At 33.8% G+C, this 11,275-nt stretch overlaps 1 protein-coding gene across 2 annotated transcripts in view; it reads left to right on the top strand.

The window, feature by feature from the left end:
* LOC115216707 (alkaline ceramidase 3) overlaps positions 1-8,865 on the top strand; it is a 343,156-nt gene extending 334,291 nt beyond the window's left edge. The window contains exon 13 of one of the 2 annotated variants that reach the window (XM_036506853.1): positions 8,831-8,865. The gene's annotated coding sequence lies outside the window, so the exon portion shown is untranslated. The remainder of the gene's footprint in view (positions 1-8,830) is intronic. The other variant, XM_029786241.2, reaches the window with a different exon arrangement.
* Positions 8,866-11,275: the final 2,410 nt, after the last annotated feature.

Raw genomic sequence — 11,275 nt, 5'->3', positions numbered from 1 at the left:
TATTCATGAATATTTGTTGACTTACATGTATGTACACATACATGCGTGCGTACTGTAACTTTTCCACCACTCCAACATACATGTAGCTGTCAGATTTCGTGTATGTGTGTCTGTATGAATGTAGCTCTGACTCTATCCAAACATAAGCTATTTTGTCATATACATGAATTATTTCGTGTGTGTGTGTGTGTAATTCTCTGTCTGAGAGTGTTCCTTTAGCTATGTCCATTGTTACAAAAGTTATTCAGTACATTTGATCTGCTGAATAACCTGACAACTCCCATAGCTGCTACTGCTGCTGCTGCTGCTTCTTCCTCTCCCCACTCTCTCTTGATCTCGTTCTAGATCTTTCTCTTGATCTCATGATTTTGAGCCACATTGAAATTCTTTATTGGAACAGTGAGCTCTCTAACCCAGGACCCAGTTCAGAACACTTTTGCTTTTTTGCATCACTCCCATCACAACAAGATGATTCACTCACTCTCACCATCTCTTCATATGGGCACGTGACCTAGTGGTTTGGATATCGAGCTTATGACAATACATTAGAGGCTTCAGTTCCCAAACCAGGTGACACAATTTGTCTTTGAGCAAGGCACTTCATTCCATGTTCACCTAGTCTGCTTAGCAGAAATGAGTACCAGCAGTAGCTGGGAGTTAACCTTGTGGTGGACTGGTATTGCATCCAGGGGAGTAAGTCTTGTGCTTTCAGTCATTTATTGCATCAGCTTAATGAGCTTATAAGATTCAAGATAAGCATTAGATTAAACTTCAGACACTGACTTACAAAAGTTCAGGCTGCATCAATTTCACTGGTTCAAAAAAGGTTTTTTAATAAATTAAAAAAAATAGGGCTTTTATGTAACTGCCAAGAGCTCTATACCATTTTATGAAACTAAATAATAAATGAAAGAAAGGGAAGGCACAGAAAGTGGCTTCTAATAAATGAACATCATAAGGCAGTTTCGATTTCCATTTGAAGAAATCTTACCTTGCTTATGGAGTTGCTTATAGCACTTCTTCAGAAAGGGATGAAAGACTCACAATCTCATTTCTCTGCTTTATAAAATTTGTGGCCTTATGCCTAACTAAGGCATTCATACACATTGAAGAGCATGCATGTGTGTCTGTCTGTGTGTGTGTGTGTGTGTGTGTGTCTGTCTGTGTGTCTGGGTTCATGGTGAGTTCTCGATGACACTAAGACTTTGATATTTTGGCCTGATTCTCTCTTGGAACTGCTTCATGTCTGTCTAGCCTATATACATAGGTTCTTAATGCTGCTGAAAAAAACATGAACATTGCCACTTCCCATTTTTGTTTCTTTCTTCTTCTTCTTCCCTTCTTTGAAACACCCTGTCAGACTCTTTTGCATTACAGAAATAATGAGGTAAAGTTATTTATTATTTCCCTAAACCACCCTTCCACCCTTTTACAATACATTTCCCTTAAGTTTTCTGGAGGTTGGATGGATGCAGAATAGGTTGATTGGAATTATCACTGAAAGGAAAAGATTAAAAAATAAAAATAAATAAAAATAAAGAACTACAAATTATAACGATCCCTACATAATACTTTATATAATTAATTAAGCTGGCAGAATCATTAGCATGCCAGGAAAAATGCTTAGCAACATTTTGTCCATCTTCATGATCTGAGTTCAAAATCTACCATGGTCGACTTTGCTTTTCATCCGTTCAGGGTCAATACAATAAGTACCAGTCAAATACTGGGGTTGATATAATCGACTTAGCCCCTTCCCTGGAATTTCTGGCCTTGTGCTACAATTTGAAATCAGTACTTTATATAATTAATAACAAGGAGTAGCAACTACCTCATTCCACTTCAAATATGTTATATGGTGAAGCTATACATATAGCATTTGTTTTGAATCAACTACTCAGTTGATTAGTGATGTAATTAACTGCATTGTATCGTTAAGTATTAGGGCATGGCGGTGGGAGTGAGTGTTGTTCTTTGTTTCAAATTTAACTTAGGTGCCTTTTCTATTTTGATATTGTTAATGTTGACACTGTTGTTGTTATTGTTGTTGATATGTAGCACAGGGTCACCTTTGATTGACCAGTCTTGTGCCACATAAAATACTTGTCCGAATGGCTGGCTGCACTTCCACAGATCAACTGTTCCAGATATGCCTTGCCGCTATCTAATTACTGACCATACTACACATATTAATACGCAGTGATTAATCGCATGGAGTGCAGTGTGGAAGGATGGACATGTCCCCTTCACCCCTGGCCCCCATCTCCCTTCTTCTTCTCAGTCATCCAGTCATTTTCACATGCATATAAATTCTGGTGGTGGCCAGCAATATGGAGGTTGAGAAAGAGCACATGAATTTGCTAATAATGATGATGATGATGATGACGATGATGATAATTATTTTGTTATTGTTGTTAATTTAAATTGGATATTTACTCAAATTTATGAAATAAACCTCTCTCATACTTCATCTCCATCCCTCACCTTCTTAACTGTTTCTTTGATCTGGTGATCCCCTCAACCATCACTACTGCCCCAACAAAGTACTAATATATTGCAATCTGCCAGACTGCCTTTTTTCCATTCTGTTCTCAGCCTGGAATTGTACTTGTCTTTACTACAAGTTCTTTTTCATTTCCTATATTTCATCAGTATGTATACCTGGGTTGTAAAGTGAAATGGTTAAAACATTTGTATATATATATATATATATTATATACACAAACACTTATATACATACACAGACACATACATATACACAGATAAATATATATATACATACAGTGCTCTAAATTTTTGTATTGATTGCTATGTATTCTTTTGATTTTTTTTTCTTTCTTACTTATCAAAAATAATATATAGTGTATGCATGTGTGTCTGTATGTATGTTCATATATTCATATATACATATAAATATATTTTGTTATATATAATATATATATATATATATATATATAAATGTATTTGTGTATGTATATAAATATAATATATAAATGTATTTACATATGTGTATGTATATATATGTATACGTGTGTGTGCACATATATGCATGCATGTGTGTGTATATATATTACACACTGTGGTTTGATATAACTATGAGTTATTGTGATATAGCTTCATATAAAAGAGCAGATTTCATCAACAGGAAATATGTAAAGAAGAATTTACTGGAAGTATATTCATTTATATGCTTGAGGCTGCTAATGCCTTGGGATATGATATATGGTCAATTGATATATTAGAAGTAGCAAAACTTTTAGGGAAGGGCTTTATGATTTTATGGTGTAGACATTCTTTGTATGCCAGTGGTCAGTAGTTTGAATGTAAAATTTTAATGATGGAATTGAAGCTATATCAGTAAATATATATACTTATGTACATACATACATGCATATATGTATGCTTGTGTGTGTGTGCTTATATGTATACTCATACTCATATATATGCTGACAGATAACCATGTAAACTTATATACATTTATATAAGTGTGCATGTGTGTGTATTTGTGTTTTTGTGCCTAAGTATATATATATATATATATATATATATATACATGCGCATAAATACATATGCACACACATATGTGCACACAAACATACACTTGCATGTATGCACATTTTAAAGGAAACTCTTGACAAGAATCAAATTAGATTCCATGAAATACAAATATATGTAAGATAGGAATGATTGCACAACACTAGAATTTAGGCTGCAACTACATGCCATAAGCTAATACAATCCCAAAATTTATCAATTCTGAAAGCATTAAAAGAGATTCATACATATATATATATTCACAAACATGCATATACAAAAAACTACACAGAGATACATGTATATTATATATGTGTGTGTGTACACTCAGAGGTATGTATAGATATATTTATGTAAGTGTGTGTGTATATATAAAGTATGTAATATATATATGTGTGTGTCTATGCTGGAAGTCAACTTGTGACCAAGTAAGACCACTTCCAAAACTGTACAAACGTTTTTTCCTACTTTATACACAAGGCCCGAAATTTAGATCAACCCCATTATGCAACTGGTACTTAATCTATCAACCCCTAAAGGATGGAAGGCAAAGTCGACTATGGCCAGAATTTGAACTCAGAACGTAAAGACAGATGAAATACCACTAAGCATTTTGCCCAGCACGCTAACATTTCTGTCAGCTCGCCACCATAAAATGTGTACAAATGTTCTGAGAGTTCAAGAAGTTCCTGTGTATGAATTTGGTTTGAATGGATAAAGTGTTTCACAGCAATGAACTCTTCAGCACACTAAGCAGTTAGTTTTTTTTTCGCTTTTTTTTTTTGTATAAGTTTACCTTCTTGTAGAAGGAATTTCTAAACAGAACTAGGTGTCCTTCACTCCCAGTGGTTCACATGCTAATTAACCCATAACTGGGACCCTAACAGGTGCTATTACTCGAGGTCAGAGTAAACTTGGGAACTCTAGGAGCTACAAAGTTATTCCATGCTCCTCAAAATCCCTGAAACCCCATGCCTGGATCCATTACTGGGTGCACACACATACACATACATATAGGCAGTTTCCTACAATATAATGACCTAATTTTGATTAATTACCAATTAGCTGTTACAAATTCTATGCAAATATCATTTCACATGTTTTTGCATGTTTGTGTACTTTCATAAAACTGACACAAAAAAGTTAATTGTATGTACACATCACCCTTCCTGTATATGATGCTGCAAAGAACCACCTGTCTCGGTTCGTTAACGCATATGACTTTTGGTTAGTTTGAATGTGTATTTGTTTATATTTTGGAGTGTGAGTGTTTCCATGTGCTATTTATAAGGCAATTTTCTGATCAGACAGAGAGAAAGATTATAAAAATATATATTTTTCAATAGTCGTCCTTGCATCATGAAAGTATTACAAATTGGTAGAGAGAGCTCAAATTCATCTTTGGAATAAAGGAATAAAAAAAAATGTAGGTTTTGATTCCTGATTATTAAATGGATTTTTTTCCCCCTTTCTCACTTTATATTTCTACTTGTTACATTGAATGTTGAACAAATATAAATAAATAAATATAATATATATATATATATATACATACATATTAGAGGGAAACCACTATGTGGACACCCTTATGCTAGAAATAGATCCGCTATGGTCCTACCACTATAGTAGGACCATAGCAGATCTATTTCTAGCATAAGGGTGTCGACACAGTGGTTTCCCTCTAATATGTATATAATACAATTTTACTGAACCTTCAGTTTTTTTATATGCTAGACCACTGGTGTGAAATCGATGTTAATTGAATTAATATCTAATTTCTCGCCTCATTTTAAATTTAAATTTATATATATACATATATATATATATATATATAATTCATAAAACAAAACCTGCTAAATTCTAAAGTACTCTGGTGGTGAGATGACTAAAGTGTTGGTGTATTATATGAGATAATACATTGTAGCATTTACTTTCATCATCCTACATTCACAACTGAAATTTCACTTAGGTAGCACTTTGCCTTCCTTCTCTGATTTTCTAAGTACCTGTAACACACACACAAATACGCAAATACTTACACACACATATTGGAGCTGATTCAATCCAATATTCCTACCACTCCCCAGAACAAAGTAAATTCAGCCTTATGTCTTAGTCTCTAGGAAACTAATGTTATTAATAAATATTTCAATGCAGCATGGCATATCCTGCCATTTCATACCATTTTGTTTTCTGTATCAGAATATTTTATCATATCATCAGCTTTTTTGTTAACCATATCTATCCTTTAATGTCATGTTACAAGATTACTGTTTTATAAAAATTGTCAAACTGGAACTTCTACTCTAAGCAATGAGCATTGTATGTAGGTGCCAGGGTGTCCTTTTTTATTTCTTTTTTTGTTTTTGTTTTTCTTCTTTATGGATTTGAAACAAGGAAATTTTTGTTATATTTTGAATCCAAATCAAATTATCTCTGTAATTCAGTGAAATACTTTAATATAATATTTTTAATAATAATAATGATAATAAAAATAAAAAATGCGATATCCTTTCTATGGGATGGTAATTCTTGAGGTAAGTTACCTTGTGTTCTTTATATTGACATATTGTGGTCAAAATGTAATCAAAGAGTAAACTTTAAAAAAAAAAGAAAGAATTATGAACTAAAATCATTTTTGAACTCTCTTGTTGACTTTCATACAAATGTTACTGTGAAAGTCCTCATATCCACTAGTTTAGTGCCTACTGTTGAAGTAAACATTTGTGTTTGACTGAATTAACTTTGTTGTTGTTTCTCTCTCTCAAATCATTTATTACAAGAATGTTGTTATGTGAGTTTGTTACCTTAAACATAATCTATCCAATAACTGGATAATGTTTAATACTGATATACAACACCATTTTTCTACTTTGGTGTGTGTGGGGACAGATTTTGTTTCATGTTGTGTATGAGGAAAGAAACATTAATTGAATTATCTACATCAAGTTGTTCATGCTATCTCTTCTTACGCAGCTCACAAGGAATTGGAAACCTTTATTGATGAAAAAAGAATTTGTTGTCAAACATAAAATTAGGGATAATAATAATTCAAAGTTAATCTTTTTGTTCCAATATTTCTGTTGAAATGCACTGTCTTAATTTCAATTTTGAAAATAATGAAAAATTCAGTAAAGTAACTTTGTCAAATTCCACCGAGGTTGACTTTACCTTTCATCCATTTGGGGTCTATAAATTAAGAACCAGTAAAGTACTGGGGTCAATGTAATCAACTATCCTCCTCCCCACAAATTCCAGGCCTTTTGGCTATAGTAGAAAGGATTATCATTAATCTAGTGTTTTGAACCTAAATTTACACGAAATTTACTTTTGATCAGTTTAACTCGTTTGTAACAATATTTTTTTCTGAAAATGAAGAATTTAATAAAATAACCTTCTTGTATCTGGAACATAAGTTAACTTGAAATTTTGATGGAATATTTTAATTTAAATCACTTTAACCCCTTTGCTACTACATTTCTGTGGAAATACATTGCCTTGTTTCAATTAATTTTGGGAAGAATGAATACTTTAGTAAAATAACTTTGTTGTTATGAAGCTTGTATTGAGTTGCCCAGAAAGTTCATGCCAATTTATAGTAGCTTACCTTTCGACTTATTTTAGAACATGTTTGAGTCCATAAAATAGGATTTGACTACACCTCCATTTAGAGCACAGTTTAAGCTATCTTTTCATGGAAGAAGGTTTATGTTCCTATAACCTGTGTTAATTCTGTAACCCTTTAAAATGGAAGATAAGAAAGTTCATTTTCAGCACTTGATGTTTTGGGAACCAGACAAAAATTGCTGCAGCTCGGTTGGGATGTGTTACCCCACCCTCCATATTCACCAGATATTGCTTCTTCGGATCTCCACTTATTCAGGTCTCTGCAGAATAGTCTTAATGATAAAAATTTCAATTCCTTGGAAGACATAACAAGGTACCTTGATGAATTCTTTACCATGAAACCACCTCAATTCTGGGAAGAGGGTATTTTCAAGTTAAAGGAAAGCTGGAGATGCATTATGCAACAAAATGGTTCATATTTGGTTGATTAAAAATGTAATGGCAAGTATTTATTGACCTTTTTCTTTCCTTTAAAAATCAGCATGAACTTTCCGGACAACCCAGTATTTAGAACATAAATTTTCACGAAATTTTGCTGGAAGGTTTTTATTTAGATCACCTTCTAACATGAAGTTTGTATCTTTAGAATCAGGAGCATTCTCAGTTGGTTTGGTAACAAAAGGGTTAAAATCTTGCAGTTTTTCCCCAATTTCTGATATGCAGTTGAAAAGAGAACTACTTGAATTATTCATGGACATTATTTGAGGCTCAATTGTGATCCCTATTTTTTCAAAACTGTGGGACATTTCCCACTTACCAAAAATGTACAGAATTGTTGTTAAGTAGTTTATTGAGGTGTGTTGTATTTTAATTGTTGAGTTTGATTGGTATTTGAGTTTTGAATTGGTTTCTAAATTTGTCCATTTTACACATCTATAAAGTACATTTTTATTGATATACAAATATTAATTTTTTTAAACCCTGCATTTTAACCTTTCAGTTGGTCTACATGGCACTGGATTGAATATTGATATGTAATGGGGGATATTGTGTGGAATATTCTTTGAAAAGATCTCTCTATAAAAAAAGGTTGATTAGAGACTCCATGACTCAATGGTTAGCTCTTTCATTACAAGATTCTGAATGAAATACACTGCCATCATTTCAGTTAATGCTTGAAAATAATGAAGAATTCAGCAAAATAACTTAGTCATTTTAATCTGATATTTGGAACATAAATTTTGAAGGAAGATTTTAATTCTGAACACTTTAACACTTTTGTTACAATATTTCTGTTAAAATACACCACCTTCATTTCAGTTAATGTTTAAAAATTATGAAGAATTTAGGAAAAATAACTTAGGTTTTATTAAGCTAGAATTTACAACATACTTTATTATGAAATTTTCATGGAAGGTGTTTAGGTCAATCTGAAACAGGACGTTTGTATTGTAGAACCAGGGCTAGTCTCAGGTGGTTTGGTATTAAAATGGTTAAAGAAAGTAGACTTCTATTGATTGGTTTATAAATGTGTGAGAGGTAGAGGAGCAAGAGAGAAAGAGAGAGAGAGAGAGTATGAGTGCAGTTATATGTTGTCACATTTGTAACTACTTATCCCTAATGAAAATAAACCATTCTGGGCCGGTGACCTTTGCAACACTCACTGTCTGTATTAAGTAAGAATGAGCGGTCATATATATATATGTATATATATATATATATATATATATATATATATATATATGTGTGTGTGTGTGTGTGTGTGTATGTATGTAGTACTTCAGAGTAGATATTAGTTCTTCTTTTGTTCAGTTCAATGCTCTTACTTGTCTATAAACATCATTGAATAAAAACTCAAACCTGTGGGATGCTGAGAGCTAAAGTGTGGTTTGCATTCCAAGGTGGAAGTAGCTGTTGCGACTTTATATGTATTGCTTATACTGTTTAGAAAGACATAAATGTCATTCAGTCTTATTTCTCATCTCTCTTAAGACAGTGGTTTAAATATTTGTCTCTAAATGTAAAAAGGAAAATTAAGCCTTTGATTCAATGTTCTCTAATGTAAGACTTGCAGTCTTTCATTCTTTTACTTGCTTCAGTTATTGGACTGCAGCCAAGCTGGAGTACCATCTTGAAGGGTTTAGTCGATTTGCTTGACTAAAGGTGGTGTTCCAGCATGGCCACTGTCAAATGATTGAAGCGAGTAAGAGAGTATATCATTTTAACAAACAAATATGCTTCTGAGTAAAATAGATAAGTTGACCAGTAATACTGGGAAAGCGGGGGTTATACCCAGTTCCCATTTACCATTAATCTGTTCCATGTTCTATCCCCTTTCCTGTCTTCATGCCCAGCCCATCGTTTATTGTTAAAGGTAGGTATTACAAACTATTAATTCGATTAGGGGGTGAATAAAGAATGTCCCTATTTTATTTTACCAAATGAATATGCATCTGAGTGAAATAAATTAGATAAATAGATTTACAAATACATTGACAAATAGCCTGCATGTCGCCTTACTGGCACCTGTGCCTGTGCTAGTAGGGTGCCAAGAGCACCATCCGAGTGTGATCGTTACCAGAGCAGCCAACTGGCTTCCATACCCGTGGCATGTAAAAGGGCACCATTCGAGCATGATCATTACCAATGTCACTTCACTGGCACGTGTAAAACGATTTGAGCAAGGTCATTGCCAGTACCGCCTGACTGGCCCCTGTGCCAGTGGCACGTAAAAAGCACCCACTACACTCTCGGAGTGGTTGGCATTAGGAAGGGCATCCAGCTGTAGAAACTCTGCCAGATCAAGATTGGAGCCTGGTGCAGCCATCTGGTTCGCCAGCCCTCAGTCAAAATCGTCCAACCCATGCTAGCATGGAAAGCAGATGTTAAACGATGATGTTGATGATTATAGCTGACATGGTTGCATGTTATAGCTTATCATAACATGGCCATATCTCACATTGCATGATAAAAAAGATTAAGAAGTTATGGTGATTTGGGATTCAATTCATCAAGTTAATCTCATGGTTAATCAACTTCCAGGTCATTGGTCATTACATTGTTCCATGTCCTATCCACGAATCCTGCAGTTGACTGTGTCCTTAATGTGACCTTAGTGTGACATATGGGTGCTGCATGCAGAATTGTTTTCCTTTTGGAAAGCTGAGTTGTTCTCACAAAGGTTGCATACTGTTTACATGAAGGAGAGCATGGTTGAGCCTTACAAAAGCTTTACTTAATTCATATCAGTAGATATGTTATTGATTTGTAAACATGTGCTTCATCCCCATCCATTATAGATTTTTATTGAAATCCAATTAGCCTATAATTCAACTGGATATTAGTTTAACATGTATGCAAAGTTTCATCAAGATTGGTTCACTGGTGTAGGCAGCAAGATGGTAACAGACGGACAGAAATTGCCATTTATGTATAAGATGCATGTATGTGCATACATACATACGTATGTATATATGTGTGTGTATTTGTATTTGTCCCCTCACACTGGTGTATTGTTTGTTTATGTCCCTGAAACTTAAACAGTTTGGTAAAAGGGACCAATACAACAAGTAGCCAGACTAAAAAAAAAAAAAAAATTAATTCTGGTATCAATTTCTCAGGCTAAAACATTTCAAGGCAGTGCCCCAGCATGGCTGCAATCCAATAACTGAAACAAGTAAGAGGTAGAAGATATTTTATATACTAGAATCACAGCTTCATGTTCTTTAAAAAAGTCAAGTGAAATTCTTGGCAGAAGAATTATATTAAGTAACAGAACAACAGTAAACGGCAGCAAAATATATTGATTTGGTCTTGTTTTTAGCTGATCATTAGAAATCTGTATTTATGGATCGGATTATTTACATACAGGATGAAATGGTGCTAACTACTACTACTACTACTTGTCATCATCATTTGATATTCATCTTCCATGCTGGCATGGGTTGGACAGTTTGACAGGATCACATGGGTCCAAGAATTGTTTCATGTTCCTGGGACTGCTTTGGCATGGTTTCTGTGTCTGGATGCCCTTCCTAACACTAATTATTTTACAACATAAGCTGGATGCTGTTTTTTTTTTTTTTCATACAACCAATACTATGTAACTTGCAAGACTACCAACTCTAAGAGAGGGTAGCTCCATGTTAGATGAAGGGTTAAAGTATGGGCGAAG

Source organism: Octopus sinensis, linkage group LG10, assembly GCF_006345805.1.
Source record: "Octopus sinensis linkage group LG10, ASM634580v1, whole genome shotgun sequence".
NCBI lineage: Eukaryota > Metazoa > Mollusca > Cephalopoda > Octopoda > Octopodidae > Octopus > Octopus sinensis.
Note: the sequence above shows the minus strand (reverse complement) of the source record. Positions and strands in the feature narration are given on the sequence as shown.